This window comes from Orycteropus afer, unplaced genomic scaffold (assembly GCF_000298275.1).
Source record: "Orycteropus afer afer isolate SDZICR_OR568_19922 unplaced genomic scaffold, OryAfe1.0 scaffold00033, whole genome shotgun sequence".
Taxonomy (NCBI): Eukaryota; Metazoa; Chordata; class Mammalia; order Tubulidentata; family Orycteropodidae; genus Orycteropus; species Orycteropus afer.
In genome coordinates this window covers 192,897-214,149 of record NW_006921620.1, presented here as the reverse complement: position 1 = coordinate 214,149, position 21,253 = coordinate 192,897, and the positions used below count along the sequence as shown (strand labels likewise).

The window sequence follows — 21,253 nt, the reverse complement described above, 5'->3', positions numbered from 1 at the left end:
TGATTGATCCCTTCTTTTGGAGGATTTTTTGATTGTTTTTCATTCATGTTTGCCAATTTCATACACTTTCCCATATATAAAATGCAAAAGGCAGAAGAAAACCCTAAATGTATTTTTAAATGATTGTTATTATTATTTTTTTTAACAAAAATTTTCCCAGATGCTTTCTCAGAATTCATTTTGCTAGTGCATACTTCTGATAGGACAAAAGGACCTAAACATAACCCTTTGTTGTTATTGTTGAGAGTGCTGTTGAGTCAACTTCAACTCACAGAGACCCTGTGTGCAACAGAATGAAACACTGCTCCATCCTGTGCCAGCCTCACAATCATTGCTATACTTGAGCCCATTGTTGCAGCTACTGTGTCAATCCATCTTGTTGAGGGCCTTCTCCTTTTTTGCTGACCCTCCACTTTACCAAGCATGATAGCCTTCTCTAGAAAATGGTCCCTTCTGACAACTTGACCAAAATAAGTGAGATGAGTCTGGCCATTCTCGCTTCCAAGGAGCATTCTAGCTGTACTTCTTCCAGGACAGATTTGTTTGTTCTTCTGGCAGTCCATGGTATTTCCAGTATTCTTCGCCAACACCACAACTCAAAACTCTCTCCTATTCTTCTTTTCTCTCATTTGACTCTGCAAAGCAATCCATGAATGAATCAACTGGCAATACCAGGAAGCTATGCAATAGGAACGAGACAATGTAATAATAATAATAGCTACATTTTGTCAAATATCCAATCCCTGCCAGGTGTTCCAAGTGCACTATGTCTTTTAATCCTCAAGGCAACCCTGCAAGTGAGTTAGATGAGAAAACCAATGCTCAGAAAGTTAAGGTATCTGCTAAGTAACAGGTGTAGCTGGGGCTCAAAGAAAGATCTGCTGACTTCTAAAACCCATGCTTTCAATGCCATACCATCTTATTTCCCACTTAAAAAAAAAAATTTGTATCACCTAATTCATGCCAGAAACAAAGGGACAGCTTTGTCATATCATTGTTGTTATGTGCTGTCTAGTTGGACCTGACTCATAGTGACCCCTCCTTGGGTTTCCGAGGTGGTATCACTATGGTAGTAGATTGCCCCACCTTCTTTCTGAGGAGTGGCTAGTGGGTTTGAACCACCAGCCTTCTGGTTAGCAGTTAAGGGCCCTTAGGCATTCCACTACCAGAGCTCCTTGTCATAGCATAAACATCTATTTCAAGGGGCTGGTTAGCTGCACTCCAGTACTTCTCTGACCACTGTTTGAGAACAAGTGCTTTGGCTCCAAGCTTAAAAAATAAGCTTCCCAGCCAGTCAGGTGGATTGGCTGGATGGGATTAAGGCCCAGGGACTCTTTGCTGAGCAAGGTGCTCCTTCCTGTCAGAACACATTTCCGCAGAGCCCTGCAGTCTGCAAGCTGGTAGCACCTCCTCCTGCTTCTGCCTCCTAGTGGGCTGTCTGAGGGAGGTTATACATATGTATTAAGTTATTAAGCGGTGGTATGGGTTCTCACAAGTTCAAACACAAAGCATGCTGTGTCTCTGCTCGAGCATCTCCAGGAGGGCTTGGATTAATAGAAATGCAAATGGAGCATCTGCACAAGGCCATATGATTAGAGCCTCCCCCTCACACCTCAAAGTCAAGAGCAGAAAAACACTGCATGTGAAACACAACAAAAAATGGTGATATAATATGCAAAGTCTGTTACCCATTTCAACAGCAGTCAGCAAAACATTTCTACTCACACCACTCAGAACAATTCTGCCCCAACTTTATTATGTAAGCTAATGTTTTTCATCGGGATGAAATTGCTGTTGGTACGTTAGAGTCCCTACTGACTCCTTTATTGCTTAAGACTCTCTGCACTCCACTGTCTGGCCTACTCTCGAAATACACTGTTAAAAGAGAAGTGGAGCTTTCATTTTTTTAAAACAATTTTATTTTGGCCAAATATATGTAACAAAAACTTGCCATTTTAACAATTTTTAACTGTATAAATTAGTGCCATTAATTACACTCATCATGATCTGCAACCATCACTACTATTTCCAAAAGTTATTCAATGCCCCGAACAGAAAATCTGTACTCATGAAGCCGTAACTTCCCATTACTCCTTTCTCTTATCCTCTGGTAAGCACTAATGATCTTTTGTCTCTATCTATTTTTCCTATTTTAGATATTTCATAAAAGTGGGATCATACAGTATTTGTCCTTTCCTGTCTGATTTATTAACTTAGCAAAATGTTTTCAAAGTTTATCTGGGCTGTAGCGTTACTGTATTTTCACTCAAATAATATACACCTTCTGTACTTGTTTGCCAATTGTGCTTTTTGCAAGCATCACTTTGCAAACTTTTTAACATATAAAATAATTGTCACAGCAGAAAATAGTTGAAATGAAAATTAAAAATATTTTGCAGTGGGGAGGGGGCAGTTGGCAAACAAACATAGAAGGCCCGTGTTATTTGTGTAAAATATGGTATTAAGATTTAATTGCTCTTTATGGATGAATAATATTCCATCTAATGTATACACCACGTTTTGTTAATCCATTCCTCTGTCGATGGACTCTTGGTTTTTTTCCACCTTTTGACCATTGTGAATGATGCTGCAAGTGTCTGTTTGATCCTTGTTTTCTCTTCTTTTGGGTAGCAATGGAATTGCTGGGTCATGTGGTAATTCTATGTTTATTTTTTTTAGGAGCTCTGGTGGCATAGTGCCTAAGTCAGTTGACTGCTAACCAGGAGGTTGGTGGTTCAAATGCACCAGCCCTCCATGGAAAGACTGGGCAATCTATTTCCTACTTATTCCTTCTACTTACTATTATTATTATTATTATTATTTGGCAACTGCCAAACTGTTTTCCACTGCAGCTGTACCATTTTATATTCCCACCAGCAATGGATGTGGGTTATAATTTCCCTACATCATTACAAATACTTGTTGGGGTCTTTATCTTTTTCTGTTTTCTTTACTTCTCTGAGGTGGAAATGCAATGGGCAAAGAAACATTCAGCCCAAAGCTTAATCTTCAGTTTTAGGATAAGGATCGTGACGTGAATCTAATCAGTCTAGCCCCTAGACTCAGTCTGGTGTGAGTCCTAGAGCTTCATCAAGTTGGCTAGTATTCTAAGGTCAAGTTACAGGTTTTTTCTCCAGTTGGATTAGTTAGCCTCACTCTCTTTTGAGGATATATTCTTAATTCTGGACACTGGCATGTGTCACTCTGTGACTTTTCAGGATAGGGACCAAAATCCAGCACCTAGCCACTGCAGTGTTCCATATATGTTTTGTGGGATGATTTAATGCATGAATGAAGAAAGAAAAAAAAAAAAAAAAGATATCAGCTTGGCTCTCAGTGCATGCTGTGGATGGGATGTCTGTGAGATGGAATGTGGATGATTGGGTGCAACTATCTCCACTGGAGAAACTATTCAAAGCCAACACATACCTCTTCCTTCTTTGTCTCTTCCTTTCTATTAGTGTTCTCCCTCCTCAAATCCATCCTTCTTTACTTCAGTTGACTGATTTGGCAATGAGTATCTGTCACTTTATCATATTGTGGTGGCTCGCATGTTGCTATGATTCTGGAAGCTGTGCTACCACTCTTTCAAATACCAGCAGGGTCTCCCATGGACTGATTTCAGCAGAGTTTCCTGACTAAGTTAGAATAGGAAGAAAGGCCTGGTGATTTATTTCTGAAAATCAGCCAATGAAAGCCCTGTGGATCATAATAGAATATTGTTGCATATAGTGCTGGAAGCTGAGCCCCTTAAGTTTGTTGGCACTCAAAATACATACTTGCTGCAACAATGGACTCAAACATACTAGTGATCATGAAGATGGGGCAGGACCAGGCAACATTTTGTTCTGTTGTACATGGGTTGCCATGAGTCAGAGCTGACTTGACAGCAACTTAACAACAACAACAACAATAACATACCTACATGGCTTTTAACAAATCTTTCTCCAAGCATGACCCTGTGAGATTATATAACTGAGTGAGAAGATCATTGTTCTTTCCTGTCTCAGAGCAAAAGCTAGTCTGAGAATCAAGCAAGTCTAGGGTCTGAAGTGACCCTGAAACCTGAATATTTGAAATTTTCTATGTTCAGGCAGTTTCATCCTTTGAGTGGCTGGAGTTGCTGGAGATGTCATAAAGAAACTCATCAAAATGAATGCTTATACTTAGTTGTGTTTCTAGAGAATTTTATCAGTTAAAGGATGTTGCTTATAAATTATTGCAGTAGATGTGCTTACCTAATTCATAGAAAGCATCACCTTTCTTCTTTCGTCTAGTTTTCTGCCACTGCCCCACTTCTTTCTTATCTCTCACATGGGCTGCAGCCTTGTTCTTCTGTCTTCCAGGGTCTTTCCTACCTGTTAGTTATATCACTGCACATTTTTTCCAGATTCTTTATTCTAAATTATTATGGATGAGTAACTCCTAAGCTAAAAACTTTCAGTATTTTTCCATTGCCTAATAAATGCAGGGATCTATGTAAGGGGAGGGTGGGGAGGGTGGAGAGAATTTGAACAGCTGAGACAAACTTGTCTGTCAGTTTGTCCCACTATGGTGGCATGTTGCTGTGAGGCTTGAGGCTGTGCCACCGGTGTCTCAAAGCCAGTAGGGTTGCACATTGTGCACAGGTATCAACAGCTTACAGAATGAGACAGACTAGGAAGAAGGAGGAGGCCATCCACTTCTCAAAGAATTGGCCAGGGAAAACCTATGAATAGCAGAGAAACACTGATACATTATTGTGCAACTTTATGAATAGCCCGGAAACATTGTCTGATAAGCCACTTAGCTGGAAGGCTCTCAAAATAGTACCAGGAAAGAGCTGCATCATCAAAGTAGAACCAGCCTTAATGATATGGATAAGGTAAAGCTTTCAAGACCTCCATTTGCTGACATAGCATGACTCAAATTGAGGAGAAACAGCTGCAAACATCCATTAATAAGTGGAACATGGAATGTACGAAGCATGAATCTAGGAGAATTGAAAGTTGTCAGAAATGAAATGGAATGCATAAAGAATGATATCCTAGGCATTAGTGAGCTGAAATGGACTGGTTTTGGCCATTTTGAATCAGACCACCATGTGGTCTACTATGCCAGGAATGACAATTTGAAGAGGAATGACATGACATTCATCATCACAAAGGATGTTTCAAGATCTGTCCTGAAGTACAATGCTGTCAGTAGTAGGATATATCTATATGCCTACAAAGAAGACCAGTTAATATGACAATTATTCAAATTTATGCACCAATCACCGAAGCCAAAGATGAGGAAATTGAAGATTTTTATCAGCTTCTGCAGTCTGAAATTGACCAAACATGCAGTCAGGATATGTTAATTATCACTGGTGACTGGAATGCAAAAGTTGGAAACAAAGAAGAATCACCTGTAGTTGGAAAATTTGGCCTTGGTAACAGAAATGATGCAGGAAATCAAATGATAGAATTTCACAAGACCAATGACTTACTCATTGCAAATACCTTTTTTCAACAACACAAATGGCAGTTATACACGTGGACTTCGGGGACATCACCAGATGGAATACACAGGAATCAGATTGACTACATCTGTTGTAAGAGGCAATGGAAAAGCTCAATATCTTCAACCAAAACCAGGCCAGGAGCTGATTGTGGAAGAGACTATCAACTGCTCATATGCAAGTTCAACTTGAAGTTAAAGACAGTTAAAACAAGTCCATGAGAGCCAGAATATGATCTTGAATATATCCCTCCTGAATTTAGAGACCATCTAAAGAATAGACTCAATGTGTTGAACACCACTGACCGAAAACCAGAAGAATGTGGGATGACATCTAGAACATCATCCATGAGGAAAGCAAGAGGTCACTAAAAAGATGAGAAAAGAAGAAAAGACCAAAATGGATGACAGAAGAGACCCTGAAAGTCGCCCTTGAGTGGAGAGTAGCTAAAGCAAATGGAAGAAATAACAAGATAAAAGAGCTGAGCAGAAGATTTCAAAGAGCAGCTCGAGCAGACAAAGCCAATTACTATATGATTGAAATGTGCAAAGACTTGGAGTTAGAAAACCAAAAGGAAAGAATGTGCTTGGCATTTCTCAAGATGAAAGAACTCAGGAAAAATTGAAGCCTCAAGCTGCAGTATTGAAAGATTGTATGGACAAAATATTGAATGATGCGGGAAGCATCAAAAGAAGATGGAAGGAATACTCAGAGTCACTGTACCAAAAAAGAACTGGTAGATCTTCATCCATTTCAGGAGGTGCCATATGATCAAGAACCAATGGTACTGAAGGAAGAAATTGAAGCTGCACTGAAGTACTTGGCAAAGAACAAAGCTTCAGGAATTGATGGAATACTCACTGAGATGTTTCAACAAACAGATGCCCCACTAGAGGCACTCACTTGGTTATGCCAAGAGATTTGGAAGACCCCTATGTGGCCAACTAACTGGAAGAGATCTATATTTGTAACCATTCCAAAGAAAGGTGATCCCACAGTATGTGAAAATTATTGAACAATATAGTTAATATCACATGCAAGTAAGATCTTACTAAAGATAATTCAAAAACGGTTGCAGCAGTACATTGACAGAGAACTTCCAGAGGTGCAAGCTGGATTCAGAAGAGGACATGGAACAAGGGATATCATAACTGCTGTCAGATGGATCCTGGTTCAAAGCAGAGAATACCAGAAAGATGTTTACTTGTGTTTTATTGACTATGCAAAGGCATTTGATTGTGTAAATCATAACATATTGTGGATGACATTGAGAAGAATGGGAATTCCAGAACACTTGTGTTCATGAGGAACCTGTACATTGACCAGGAGGCTGTTGTTCAAACAGAACAAGGGGACACTGCATGGTTTAAAATCAAGAAGAGGATGCATCAGGATTGTATCCTTTCCCAATACTTGTTCAATCCGTATGCCGAGTAAATAATCTGAGAACCTGGACTATATGAAGAGGAACATGGCATCAGGACTGGAGGAAGAATCATTAACAACTTGCGATACGCTGACGACACAACTTTGCTTGTTGAAAGTGAGGATGACTTGAGGCATTTACTTATGAAGATTGCAGAATACAGTCTGCAGTATAGATTACATCTCAATATAAAAGAAAAATATAAATTTTAATATAAAGAAAACAAAAATCCTCACCATTGGACCTATAAGCAGCATCATGATAAAAAGATTGAAGTTGTCAAAGAAAACTTGGTTCTACAATTGATGCCAATGGAAACAGCAGTCAGAACTAATGTTCTGACTCATATGCATGTGAAAGCTGGACAATGAATAAGAAAGACCGAAGAAGAGTTGAGGTTTTGAGTTGTGGTGCTGGCGAAGAATGCTGAAAGTACCATGGACTGCTAAAGAACTAAAAGGTCTGTCTTGGAAGAAGTGCAGCAGGAATGCTCCTTTGAAGTGAAAATGACCAGACTTCGTCTCACCTACTTTGGTCATATTGTCAGAAGGGATCATTCCCTGTAGAAGGATGTCATGCTTGATAGTGGATATGGTCGATGAAGGAGGGGACGGCCCTCAAGGAGATGGATTGACACAGTGGCTGCGACGATGGCTTCAAGTATAGCAAGGATCATGGAGCTGGCACAGGACTGGGCGATGTTTCGTTCTTCTGTGCATAGGATCGCTATGAGTCAGACAGGACTTGACGGCACCTAACAACAACAACAACAATAAATAAAATGCAAACTTCTTATTCTGGCATGTGAGGCTGTCTAGGGCCTAGCCCCAACATGCATTTTTCAATGTCTTAGTCTACCTACATTTCACTCACACCATACAATTAATAGTTTCTTCTCTCTGTAAACTTCATAAACACCATTCACTTCACTTAAAATTAAGTCCCTCTCCTGTCTGTCTCTAGTTGCTGACCTATCTTCAGGAAGTACCTTTGTTTGACTGGCCATAGCGCTTTGTTCCTCTTTTTGACCAGCATCCCACTGTCCTTTGTATTCCAGGTAATGCTTGTCACTTGAGTAGGTATGCAGTAAATATTTGTTGAACAAATGAAAGGATGTTGAATAAAAGTGCATCTGTGTCTTACCTACACTAGAGTTTGTGAGTTTCTTGAGGAAACAGCAGTGTGATATAGCAGAAAGAGCCTGGACTTCAGCGTCAGAAGGTCCTGGGATAGAGTCTCTACTTGGCCATTTATTAGTTGTGGGACCTTGGGGAAACTATTTAACTTCTTTGTGCCTCAGCTATATAAATGTTTGTTGAACGCATGAACCTTGGTTGTGGTTATTTTTGTTCATATGCATATTCTTTAGTCCCTGGCAATGTTGTCTTACTGACACAGAACTTTCTTTTCACATATAAATCATAGCATGAACTGACATAATATACACCACAAACCTACTAAGGTTTCACTTGAAAAATAATGAGTCAGGGAAGTATTACACCATCACACCAACATCTACTTTGACAGCTAACTGTGAACAGTGGAAACTATATGCTTGCTTATAAAGACTATATGTTGATAGTTTAACTAATTTGGAGGCCCAGTAATAGAGATGGATGGCATAATACTGCTAACCCAAATGTTTACCATGAAGAATTTCTTAGAAAAGAAAGAAAAGGAGGGAAAAGTTTCTATATGATTTCTTGCATCTGCAATCCTAAATCTAATTTAGTATTAGTGCTCCTGACAGGAAAAGAAACTTCAGAGCAGTTACTCACCCTTTTGAAGGTTTTATTTGGTTTAACCTCAGAAATAACTGTACTGATGGTGCTGAGTGCTCTCAGATGTGGGTTTTCTCTCTGAAATAATGGACTCTTGAGTTTCTTCTCTTCCTAAAATTAGATCTGAGGAGCTGTCGGGGCTTCCTGAAGAGTGGCCTCAACTACCTTGTGATGTTAAAACATAAAAAAGAAATCCCCCAGTTATTTAGTCAGTATATTTTTGTTTTTGAGAACATGTAAGAAACTGGAGCATCTCACTGACCATGCAGTAGATTTTAAAGTGACGGACAAGGGGCTTTATTGGAGCCACATGTTCCTATGACCACACACTTCCCTGTGAGCCAGGACTGTGTTTTCGTGCCACAGTTACTGAATTATGGTATGAGTTCCACCCATGTCTCAAATACTCTCTGGGAGTCATTTCCTTGTTATTTACAGCATTCTGTCTCTTTTCCTGGCATTTGTCCTTTTCTTTCAAAACTTCCCTCTGGCCTTTTGTTGAACTACAGTAGTGAACATAAAACAGGAAGGCACACATTCAATTTTCTGTTGGGCATGACATAAATAACCAAACACGAAGTAGGCAACTTTCTAATGACCATTACAGGTATATTCTTTATGGCAAAAGAAGGGGTTCTAGTTTTGGTATGGCATGTAATTCATGTTATGGCTAAATTTTTAAAATTTACTTTTGCTTCTCTTTCTCTCTTGTCTGATATTGTCCTGGGGGAACTCTCTGGGAAATAACTAGGATGTATATAGTTCTTTAAAATTTGCAAAGCATTTTCCTCATATTTAAAAATTTTATATTGGGCAACGTTGTGAAATTGATGTTACTGTTAGTATTCATGTTTTTCTGATGATGCAACCGAGGTCGGAAGGTCCTGCAAGTCAAATAACAGAACCTTTGGGCACCTTTTAATGGTTACTCCTTCCAACAGTGGTTCTCAGAAACATCAGACATTGAAACTCCACTCTCAGATTAATGAGAACCTAGAGCAGTGGATATGGTCTGGTTTCCAGAGTCTGGAGTATGGTTAAGTGTTCCAGACCATGGAGTCTAGGGCTGTTTGAGGTGGGATAAGCCCTAAATAAAATCTAGGCATGCAGTCTAATTGAAGTGTCAATATGAAGGGGCCAGATGAAGAGGTAAATCCAGGGAGAGGGTAACAGTGCAGGACCTTTGCACCAGAGTTTGGGATTTAGAATCAAGATTGGGAGTTGAAGATTGGTTGGGATCATTGAGTCATTGAAAAATAGCTTCAGATGCTTTTTATAGGGCACCTGTGGTCTTGACCATGAATAGAGAGGAACAAGTTCAGCTGTCAGATCATGAATTTTGGGACATTGAGTTAAGTCTTAAGAATGAAAACAGCCAGGAGATGCAATAAATAATGTGATGAAACATTCAAACACATATTATATGTTGAAAATAGAAATGTTCTTATATCTAGGAACTCCCAGACCATCTTTTTCTTCCTTTGCTTTCTCTTCTTCTCCTTTCCTTACTTCTTCATCTTTTTCTATCCCCCCTCCCTCCCTTCCTATCTTCCTTCATTTTTTTTTTTTTTTCCCATTTTTTATAGTACAACTATACAATGCTATGCTGAGACTATGTCAGGCTCTGGAGATGCAAGTCTGTCTGAGAAGCAGAGATTTACACATCTCTTCTCAACAAGGACAGTCATGTTTCTATCTGTGGATTATTTTTGTGTAAATTTTTCAACTTTTCATTTAAAGTGGGTTAATTAATGGATTGGACATAAAAAATTGATTTTCGATGTTTTTACTGTCTATTACTCACTAGGTGCAAAGAAATACATTGCCTACAGATTGAGGTGTATAAATGTGGTAAAGAATACCTGTTCTTTGAAGTCATAAATTTCACTTTTCATCTTTTGTATATTTAATATAGCTCAGCCCATTTATATAAACATAACAACCAGTCAATAAATACCTCCTGGTTTATTATCTTTTCTTTTGTCTACTAAGCCCAAACTTTCCATAAATCTCTGGTCCTACAAATTCTGATTTGTATTTCATTATTTTAAAATTCCTTTCTTATGTGATTTCAAATAACTGTTTATCAGTCTTCACCTTGTATTAATTTTTGTCTAGGTACTTATATGAGGCAGGCATGAGGGATGGAGGTGGTTAAAGTAACTGCCTGAGTAATGTACAGAATCCTAAACCCTTGCTATGGAAGAAAAAATGTTTAGAGCTTGAATAATGGAGACTGGCTTTGCATGTGGATAATATTTAGCCTGGGTAGAAATGTATATTTTAACTTATATTCTTAATTAATAAACTTTTTCATTTATAGAACAGATGACTATGCAGAACTCTACAATGTTCAGAAAGAGCATGGAGGAGTTAATGGAAAAATACAAGTTTACCTTAGAACATCAACTCTTCATGTTCCTTGCCTCCCAAAGAATCTATGTGTTAATGGTCCTGAAAGGATCTTGAACAGGATATAGCACTAACTCAATGAGTGATATTATTATCATTATTAGCATTTAGCATTTACAATTCATCAGCATGCACTTTCCTTAGCCCAAGATACCAATATTCAAAGGGTAGATTTAAGCTTTTTCTTTATGAGCTTATCACTGAAATTCAAGTATACTTTTTACTCTTGGAAAATCTTACCTAATATCCTAATTATCTATATCTTACTTCATTTGAATTCAGAAATCTGAAAATCCCTTGTGCATAGTTTTTCCAAGTGATTGCCCACATCAAATTACACAGGCAAAAAGAGGAATAATTATCAAATCAGGAACTAGATTTGGGGCTCATGTAATTTTCCATGCTAATTGCTTATTGGGGAGCCCAGTCTAGGAAGCTGATAGGAAGTTGATTTTTAATATAGGTGCACCTGGATGAGGGGATCTGCCAGTGCTCTCAGAGGAAAGGATGGCAGATGTGAGACAGAAAATCTCCATCTTATGTAAAATGGAGCAAAAGCAGTCAGTTCCTCCTACCTGTAGGGAGAATCTCCCCTGAAATTTTCCAGAGGCCGATTCCAGTTCATTGTATCTCAGCCATTTTATGAAAGTGAAAATGGCAGCTAAGGTATATTCTCCCATTTTACAGATAGGCTTACTGAAGTGATTTGTCCTGAGTGGTAGACTGGGGTCAAAAGTAATAATACCTCATTCTGCATTGACCTTGTGTTAAATAGAAGATCATATAGGACTATAAAATCTACTGAAGAAAAACATAACTATTTACAATGACAACACAACGTGCATAGGACTCTCTCACTTTTCCCATCCCTCACCTCCCAAGCCCATATCTAGCTAATTATTACCTCTTGTTTTTTCAGATTTATTTCAGCCTGATTGTAGGAGGAGACATTGTGGGAGAGACCTGAGGCCAAGTCTGAAAAGATGGATGAGGCCAATCAGATTCATTCAGAGATTTGAACTGGTTTCCAGTGAGGAGGTGAAAAACAGAAAGTTGTATTAAGAGATTTCTTAAGGTGGACTCAAGGCCAGAAAAACCATGATAGGCTATGTCCAAGCCAAATCAGAGACAGAACATGAAGGCATTCAGGGGAGATGGAGAGATGGACTATTCCCCAGAACTCCCAGCAACTGGAATCACCCCCAGTGAATCCTGTTCCAGTTCTTGGATTCCTTTAGGATAATTATCTTTGTTATTGCTCCAATGTATCCTTACAATAAACTTATCTGTCACATCTCCAATGTTTTCTTGAACCAGTTTGAGGGAGGTTCTGCTCCTTGCAATGAAATCAATAATGAATCAATAATGAAATTATGCAAAAGAAAATCACATCTTCTCTTTCCTCAACCAATAATACACAGCCAATAATATTCCTCAACACCTGTTACAAAGCAATCTGCATTTATCTCTACAGTGAGAGAAAACTTAGGTAATTGGCAAGAGTCATCATTTCTTTCTTTGACAATTTATTGTTCTTCAATGCCTTTTGGTAACCTTGGTGTAAATAAAATCATCTGAACTCATAGCCTTCAACTAGCTTCATTCAAATGACTGAACTGCAAATGGGTAATATGCAAGACCTTTGAAAGTGGAGACTGAAAGGACTGTCTGGGACCTTAGTGATTTCTAATAATTCTGTCAGGATTCCTTGTAGAAGTGGGAGAACTTTATTGACTAGGCCACTACTGTAGCCCCAAATCCTCTCCTTTGCAGGAGGGCTGGTGGGTGGGAAGACAGAAAGAGAAAAGGAAAGAGAGAGAGAGAGAGAATGACTGAGAAAGAATAAACAACTAAGAGAGAATAAGCTAAGAGTTATGGTCTCTTAGTCCTAAATCTAAATGTTTTGTTCTATTGTACAGAGGGTTGCTATGAATCAGAGCCAACTCGACGGCTCCTGACAACAACAGCCCTAAGTCATCAGGAAAAACTCTTTGCTAATCAAATTTCCTGGTTAACAGGTAGATTGTCATATACAGCATTGCCCTCCTTCTATCCCTTAGCAAGGTGATGTATTGAGTTAGGTGTTTCCTACAGCCCTTCATCACGTCAACACATCAACAATGCTTCTGTTTCTTCCTGAGAATCTCTTAGGCTGTGCTGTGTTGCAGCTCTCCAAAGTGGTAGGAAAGAGAGGGATACAAATTCAGACTTCTTGAGAAAAGTTCTAAGCTCACTGTATCCTTTATGGAACTATAAGATTGGGGGCTGAGGGCAAATGGGACACTTTGGTTAACCCCAGGTCTGAAATGAACGTGCCTCTCTTCCTCATGGATTTGTATACAGTGATATTCTCCTGCTGTATTCCTGCTAGTATCCGAGATATCATTGCCAAGTGATGGATCCTGGGCTTTTCAGGTAACAAGCTACCTGCTGTCTGAGCGGAAGTATTTAAATACCTGCTGTTTTTCATCATTCAAGTCATTTCCCCCAATGTTTCTTCTGCTAGGGAACAGGGCTACCATATGTACAGGGCCACCTGGCTAGCAAAACATGAGGATCATGTTTGAGGTTGGATTTATTTGACAGTGTAATATTCCTGGCAGCTGGGCCTATGCTAAACCCAGTTTGGCAATTCTGAGAGGAAGGCATCATCATTTTGTTCTAATTTATGGAATATCCTCTGGGTTCTAGTCTAAACTAAAAGGTTGTGGGCATATTAGTGTGGTTAACGTTGCCTAACAACTAGGATGAGAGTTCCTGGATCGTGCAAATGGTAACATTCTTGGCTGCTAACTGAAAGGTTGGAGGTTCAAGTCCTTGCAAGACCTTTCCACCTCAGTTTCATTATCAGGAAAATATAAATACTAACAGTAACATCGATTTCACAAGGTTGCTCTATTCAAAATTTTAAAATATGAGGAAAACTCTTCGCAAATTATGAAGAACTATGTACATCTTAGTAATTTGCCAGAGAGTTCCCACAGGACAATATCAGAGAAGAGGAGGAAAAAAAGCAAATATAAATTTTATACATTTAGCCATAGTATGAATTACATCCCACACCAAAACTAGAACCCCTTCTTTTGCCACTGCTATGACATAATGAAATGGTATGTCTGTAAGGCTCATTAGAAGATTGACTGCTTCATGTTTGATTGAAAGACCTGCCAATGGACTTCTAGAAAAATTTCCAGGTAGCACAGTTCTACTCTGACACACATGGGATCATCAATAGAGTTGACTCGATGGCAACTGGGTTGGTTTCTTTGGTTAAACAACTAGGATGGAGTCATAATAAATACTTAGGATGTTAGCTTCTAAACTTTGAGTCATTCAGTTTTAAGAAGTGGATAATAGTTTGGGTTCTAGGTTTAGATTCAGACTCCATTTCCATAACTGTTTGGCCTGGAGCAAATCGCCTAAGTTCTCCAATTTTCAGTTTCCTTCCTTATTTGTCAAATGAGGGTAAAACAAAATACATCACACAGGGTTGTTTTGAGGATTAAATGAGAGAATGCCTGGGAAGCCATTGGCCTTGTCTGTCACTCAGTGAGCTTTCCACAAACATTGGCTCTGTTACCTTATATCAGACGTAAGCAGCTGGTCATTTCTTATCTGATATCTCCCTCAACCCAGTTTATAATTACAAAAATGTTAGATAGCTTGTAGAAAAGATGTAAGATTTATTTTCTACTTTTCCCTTAAAATATTAGAAAACTGAGTTTTGCAAGATTCATGCCACATGCAAAGCAGTTCACAGGAGTATAAATGCTGGCCCTTGCTGGTGGCCTTGCCTTTCAGAAAACCTATAGGTACATAAGATGTAAAGGCAATACAATAATTCTCTGTGCTATAAGTGTCTCATTTAGTGTTATTCTTCATTTTCTATTGATAAACTTAATTGTAAAAAATTTATCTCTTCTTTTCTGTTTCCCCTGGCTACAGTCCTAGTACAAGGTCTAGACACATATATGGAATAAAAATGTCATAGATCCTTGGATGAAAGGGACCTGTAAGGTCATTTGTTCTAGTTACAAGTAGAAGCTTCATGCTTTGTCATGTTTTTGGTATCCTTCAGTAGTTCTGGAAAGATCTCATAGGAGAAGTGTTAAGAAAGCATTACATGAAGAGAAAAACACAGCTTACTCTGTGAGATGTGTAGATGTAGTGGCATGAGAAAGATCATGGAAATTTTTTGAAAAGGATGGAGAAAGAAAGCGACATGAAGAAAAACTGAAGGATAACATGTTTAAGAAATCAGAATATAGAAGAATGAAGTTTATATTTGAATTAGCAGCAGGAAGTTCTCTGTAATCTTTAGGTAGCATAATATTACCAAGTTTCATGAAGAGTATTTTGAAGATAGCTTAACTAGCCTCTGGTTTCTATAAGGTCCAGGAAAGGAGCAAGCCCCTTCCAGGGAGCTGATCAAGACTTCATTTCTGCAATTATAATTTAGGGATTCTTAATTTTATTTTGATTTTATTTATTTATTTATTTATTTATTTTGTAAAGTAAAGGATTTATCTTCAAGTTGTATTCGTCACAATGCTATAATCATGTAACTAGCCAAGGTATTATTTAGCCATGCCAAACCCCTGCAGTGATGCTGAAATGGACTGGAAAGAAAAAATAAAGACATGCATTCATATTTTTCATTTTAAGTACTAAATTTGGGTGGTTGAGAAATTAGCACTTTCATTTTATGTTTCTGGGAAAAGAAAAGATGAAGGCAGCTTTCATTTTAGTTTCTGCAGTCAAACGTAGCCAGATAAAATACTAAATTAACAGACCACACTGGCAGCAGTAAACAAGCTAATCCTTTTATTTATTAGAGAAATAAGACATGTCCAGGACATTGGACTCTTATTACCTATAGAGAATTGTTCAGTGATAGAGTCAGTCCATGTGGAAGAATATTTACATGACAGAAAATCTATTTGTGTAAAAAGAAGACATTAGTTTAATAGAAAATTAGGAACATTATTGGGGAAACTGCTGGCCTGAGTCAGTTAAATTATTCACCATTAAGTAATTACTTTAAATACAGCAGGTGGCCTTGTAAGCAACTCAACTATTGCAACCTAGAACACTTCTTAATTATAATTGTTTGGGTTATTAATTGAGGATAAAGCCCAACGAAGACAGTGAAGTCATAGTTAAGGAATCCTGGAAAACTTTCTAATAGAAGCCATTTGATAGTATTAGATCAGATAACTTGTAAAAGCATATAAAATAAGGCAGGAGGGTATAAATATAGGAATGTCTTTCAGAAATAGCCATGCAACTAATTTAATCTTAAATGCTTCTTTCAAATGCAGGTGAAAATTCAGCATTTTAAATCACTTGAGGAGAAAAATCTTCATGACTTCATAAAGTGGATATTTCAACAGCTCTTATGTCGTGTAGGCACTCAGCATTTGTAATAAATGTGATTCTTTGAGTAGACTGAGGGAGTGGAGATGGGACATAGACATTTTCCATTCTTGATCCCTATCTTCATCCTCTGAAATATGGTGGCCACATGGTGTTTTGGAAGTACCTCAGAGTGAAAGTAATCAGCTGGATAGAGATGGAAGGCAAAAGCATAGGCCCAGTCTGTATTTATAAATAAATAGTTGATATATAAATAAATAAAATTTGATTATCTTTCTGATGGCTGTGGAAGACACTAAAGAGGTAAAATTTTGGAAGCAAGATTTTAGATGTTGAGAGGCAGAGCTAAGAAGATAACAAAGCTCTCGTTCTGTGATAAAGAAAATGTTTTATCTCCTCTTACCCACCTACAGACTAGCAGGATTTCAGTTTTGATAGCCAAAGCTCAGTCCCTATGCATGCTTGCAAAAAGAAAAAAAAGTGTAAGTAGGCAATAGATAACATTTTTTTTTTTATCACTTATTTCTTGCAGCATATCTATAAGGTAGATGTTTGCTCTCCATGTTTTACAGACAGGAAAATTAGGACTTAGTGAAGTCACACATTTAGTAAAGGGTTAAACTGGGATTTGAACCTGGATCACCTGACCCTAAAGCTGATGGTCTTATCTGCCTTATCACGCTGCCTTCTCAAGTCTATGCAATGTATCTTTTAGGAATGTTTGCATTTTATGCTCTAGCGTGTCAGGGTTTTTTTTTTTTTTTTTTCACTCTTGTTAAGGAATTTTTAGTACCATTGAACACATGGTCAGGTGTATTTGTGGGGCAGTAGAATCCTCCTAGGATTTCCTAGGTGGTGCAAACAATTAACATGCTTGCTGCTAACTGAAAGGCTGGAGGTTCAAGTCTGTTCAAAGGCACCTCAGAAGGAAGCCTGGCAATCTACTTACAAAAACTCAGCCACTGAAAACTGTATGCACATAGTTCTTCTCTGACACGCATGGGGTTGCTGTGCATCAGGACTGACTATAAGTACAACAGTTATCTATTTATTTTTATTTTGGATTCCCCCTATCCTCCCTGAAGTTACGCACTTTATTCACTGGGTAACAATTTGGCCTGGCCTCTAGAATCTGAGCATGTAATTGTGCTGTCATTAGCGGGTTTTTAAACTATGTGAACATGTAAGGCATTTCAAAGGAAAGGAAAGAACTCAATTCTCACTTTTCATTTTATGAGGAAATTAAAAATTAGCAAGGCAAAAGTCATTCTGGAGAGACACAGGTTGTGCCATAATAATAGAATTAAGTGTCCTGTCCACTTCAGTGACCACTGATGTTATGTAAAACTCTGTTCTTAAAACAATATTCCAGTTTTTTAATCTAGAAAAACCCTCCCACTAAGCCCTACTCACTGGGTGGTTAACAAGGAAAATTCCTTTAAAATGGCTTTTTTCTTACTTAGTGTTGCTGGCATCAAGTATAGTTATTTATATGTTTTCCATTTGCTACTTGATTTATTTTAGAGACTGACACTTTTACAAGCTTACATCTCACAATACAGACACTTTTTTACTCCACAGAATGCAGTCGAAGCTACTTACTTGACGCCATGCCGAGTACAACCTAGTTAAAACTTTCTTTTGTGCTGCTATCCATCACTCCTTTTACATTTCTTCTTCAGGAAGAGTGTAAACTGCCTCCTAATTTTGGCATCTGCTACCTGTCTTACTGGCTGCTTCCTGTTGCTTCCTGATATCACTCTGTCAGGTAGACACTTGAGGATTTCTTTTCCTATCCAGGAGTGCAGCAAATTCAAGTTATTTTATAGTTGTTTTTTCAAAGTTTCTGTCAGTAAAATTATGGTAGGTGAATGGATAGTAGGAAATTAGGTATTGAAATTGAAAATATCACCTATTATAATTTGGCTATTCATTCATTTATTTCCACCATTCATCCGTCAGTTTGCTGTACTGTGGTGGTTTGCGTTTTGTCATGAGACTGGAAGCTATGTCACCAGTATGTCAAATCCAAGCTGCATTACTCATGGTGGACAGGTTTCAGTGGAGCCTCCAGACGAAGACAGACAGGAAAGAAAGACCTGGTGCTCTACCTTCAGAGCTTAGTCAGTCTTATGGATCACAACAGACTATTGCCTGTTATATTGCTGGAAGATGAATCCCCTAGGTTGGAAGACACTCACAACAATAAGGCCACAATAATGTACTTGAGCATACAACAATCATGAAGATGACCCAGGAGCATACAACATTTCACTCTATTGTGTATAGATCACCGTGAATTGGAGCTGGCTTGATAGCAACTAACATCGATTTATTTATTTATTCTATTATTTTGTTGTTGTTGTTTGTTTGTTGTTATGTGCCGTCGAGTCGGCCCCAACTCATAGCGACCCCTCCTTGGGTTTCCGAGGCAGTATCACTACGGAAGTAGGATTGCCCAACCTTCCTTCCGAGGAGTGGCTGGTGGGTTTGAACCGCCAGCCTTCTGGTTAGCAGTCAAGTGCTTTAGCCACTATGCTACCAGAGCTCCTATTCTATTATTTAGAAAACATTTATCATTTGCCTACAGTGCATCAGAAGATTTAGAAAGTGCAGTGAACAATTGCATGGTCATCTGCTTGATAAAACTGTAGAGCAGGGCACTTTGCCTCCAACTTTCCTATCTTTGGTGGTCTGATTTTTCTTTCCCATGGGGACCCCATTCTTCCCACTTACCTGTTCTACTCTCTAGCACCAAAATGTTGTGTTAGGTGCTGTTGAGTCAGTTCCGACTCGTAGTGACCCTATATACAACCAAGCGAAACACTGCCCGGTCCTGAACTATCCTCACAATCATTGCTATTTTTGAGAGCCCATTGTCACAGCCACTGTGTCAATCCATGTTGTGGTTACCTAGTGCCGCTCTGACAGGAAATATATCACAAATGGGATGGCCTTAACAAACAAGAGTTTATTCTTACAGTTTGGAGACTTTAAGTCCAAGTTCAAAGTGCCAGGCTCTAGGGGCTGGGTGAAAGCCCCTCAACCTTGGGGTCCAGCTCTGCTTCCTGCTCCCGGCCCACTGGAGCTAGAGGTGTTTCTTCATGCACACAGCTGCTGGCTGCTGAGGCTGAGAAGCCCCAAGGTTGACAAGGAAAAAGGCATAGTCCCGATGTTACCAAACCACACGGCAGGCCATTAACTTAAGTCCATTGTAAGTCTTGAGGTTGGCAGAGCATAGCAGGCTGCTGAGCAATGACATGGCTACATGCAGGGTCCAAGCGTGCCATAAGCTAGAGGTCCTTCCCAAGGCTTCTCCTTAAATACAGGAAGCAGACCACATCCCAAAGGCAGCTACTCAGCCGCTTGTGGTAGATCCCACCATGGAGTTGATTGCCAGTCTCATCATGGGGAATAACTACCACCAGCTGCCCAGCTACTCAACCAGGCCCAGCCAAGTTGACACACAAACATAACTACCACAATCCATCTTGTTGTGAGTCTTCCTGTTTTCTTGCTGACTCTTTGTTCTCTTGTCTCCAGGAACTGGTTCTTCCTAACAAGTATGTGAGATGAAGTCTCTCATCTTCACTTCTGTGGATCATTTGGGCCGTACTTCTTCCAAGACAGATTTGTTCATTCTTCTGGCAGTCCATGGTACATTCAATATTTTTCACCAGCACCAAACTATACTTGTTCTATTTTCCCTTCACTGGGGCTTTGGTCTCTCCTTTGGGGTTAACTGAATAACCTGGTAAATGGACCCATACCAGTACATTCATGCCTTACCCTTCCAGGTAACAGAGCCTACTTTTGAGAACAGAGTTTTTAAGATGCCATGGATGTATGTATATATGGACATTAGTTAGGTCAGATATTGGTTAGTAAGCTTTCTCAGAGATTGAAATAGTGAATGCTTAAATAAAATGGTAAAATTATTTCTCTATGGAAAATTCTGAGCTGGTAGGAGGGCCAGTGGTGTAGGGTTACACAGGGGAGCCAAACACCTAGATTCTTTCTATCACACTGTGCCATGATCATCCAGGGTGTTAACTTCATGTCCAGTGCAGGATCACCACACTCATACCTGTGTCTCTTCTCACAGGGAGGGAGAAAGAGGCTATGGAAGACAAGTAGTCTCCTTGTAAAGGCATGGCCTGGAAGCTGCACAAATCACCTTTGCTTAAATCTTATTGACTAGAATTACTTTCAAGGCTATAACTTCTTTCAAAGGTTTCTGGTAAATGTAGTCCCTAGCTGGGTAGTCATATGCCTAGCTAAAACTCCAGAGGGGGGATTTTATTAATGAAGAGAAAGGGAAAGTGGATATTGGGGAAAATTAACTGTCTCTGCCTTAATGTGTGTAGACTCTTTTCATAAGGGAGCATCGTGTGAACTATTTTAATTCATAGGTGTCTAAAGCAGAGAGAAACAGTGATCCTATATGTAATACACCTTTGCAAGTGTGTTTGAAATTGATTATGTTTCAATTGGCTATTGATGTATTACTTATATTCCTTTCCCTAACGTTTTCTGAGGAATTTGTAGGCACTAAGGACATATATTGATGCATTTGAATTATGATGTTGGCAAAGAATATTGAATATACCATGGACTGCCAGGAGAACTAACTAATCTGTCTTGGAAGAAGTACAGCAAGCATGCTCCTTAGAAGCGAGGATGGTAAGATTTTGTTTCATGTGCTTTGGACATGTTATCAGAAGGGACCAGACCCTGAAGAAGAACATCATGCTTGGTAGAGGTCAGTGAAAAAGA

At 38.9% G+C, this 21,253-nt stretch overlaps 1 pseudogene; it reads right to left on the bottom strand.

Annotated features, from left to right (window-relative positions):
• The window catches only part of LOC103193010, a 165,766-nt pseudogene extending 147,677 nt beyond the window's left edge, over positions 1–18,089 (bottom strand).
• Between the last annotated feature and the right edge of the window lie 3,164 nt (positions 18,090–21,253).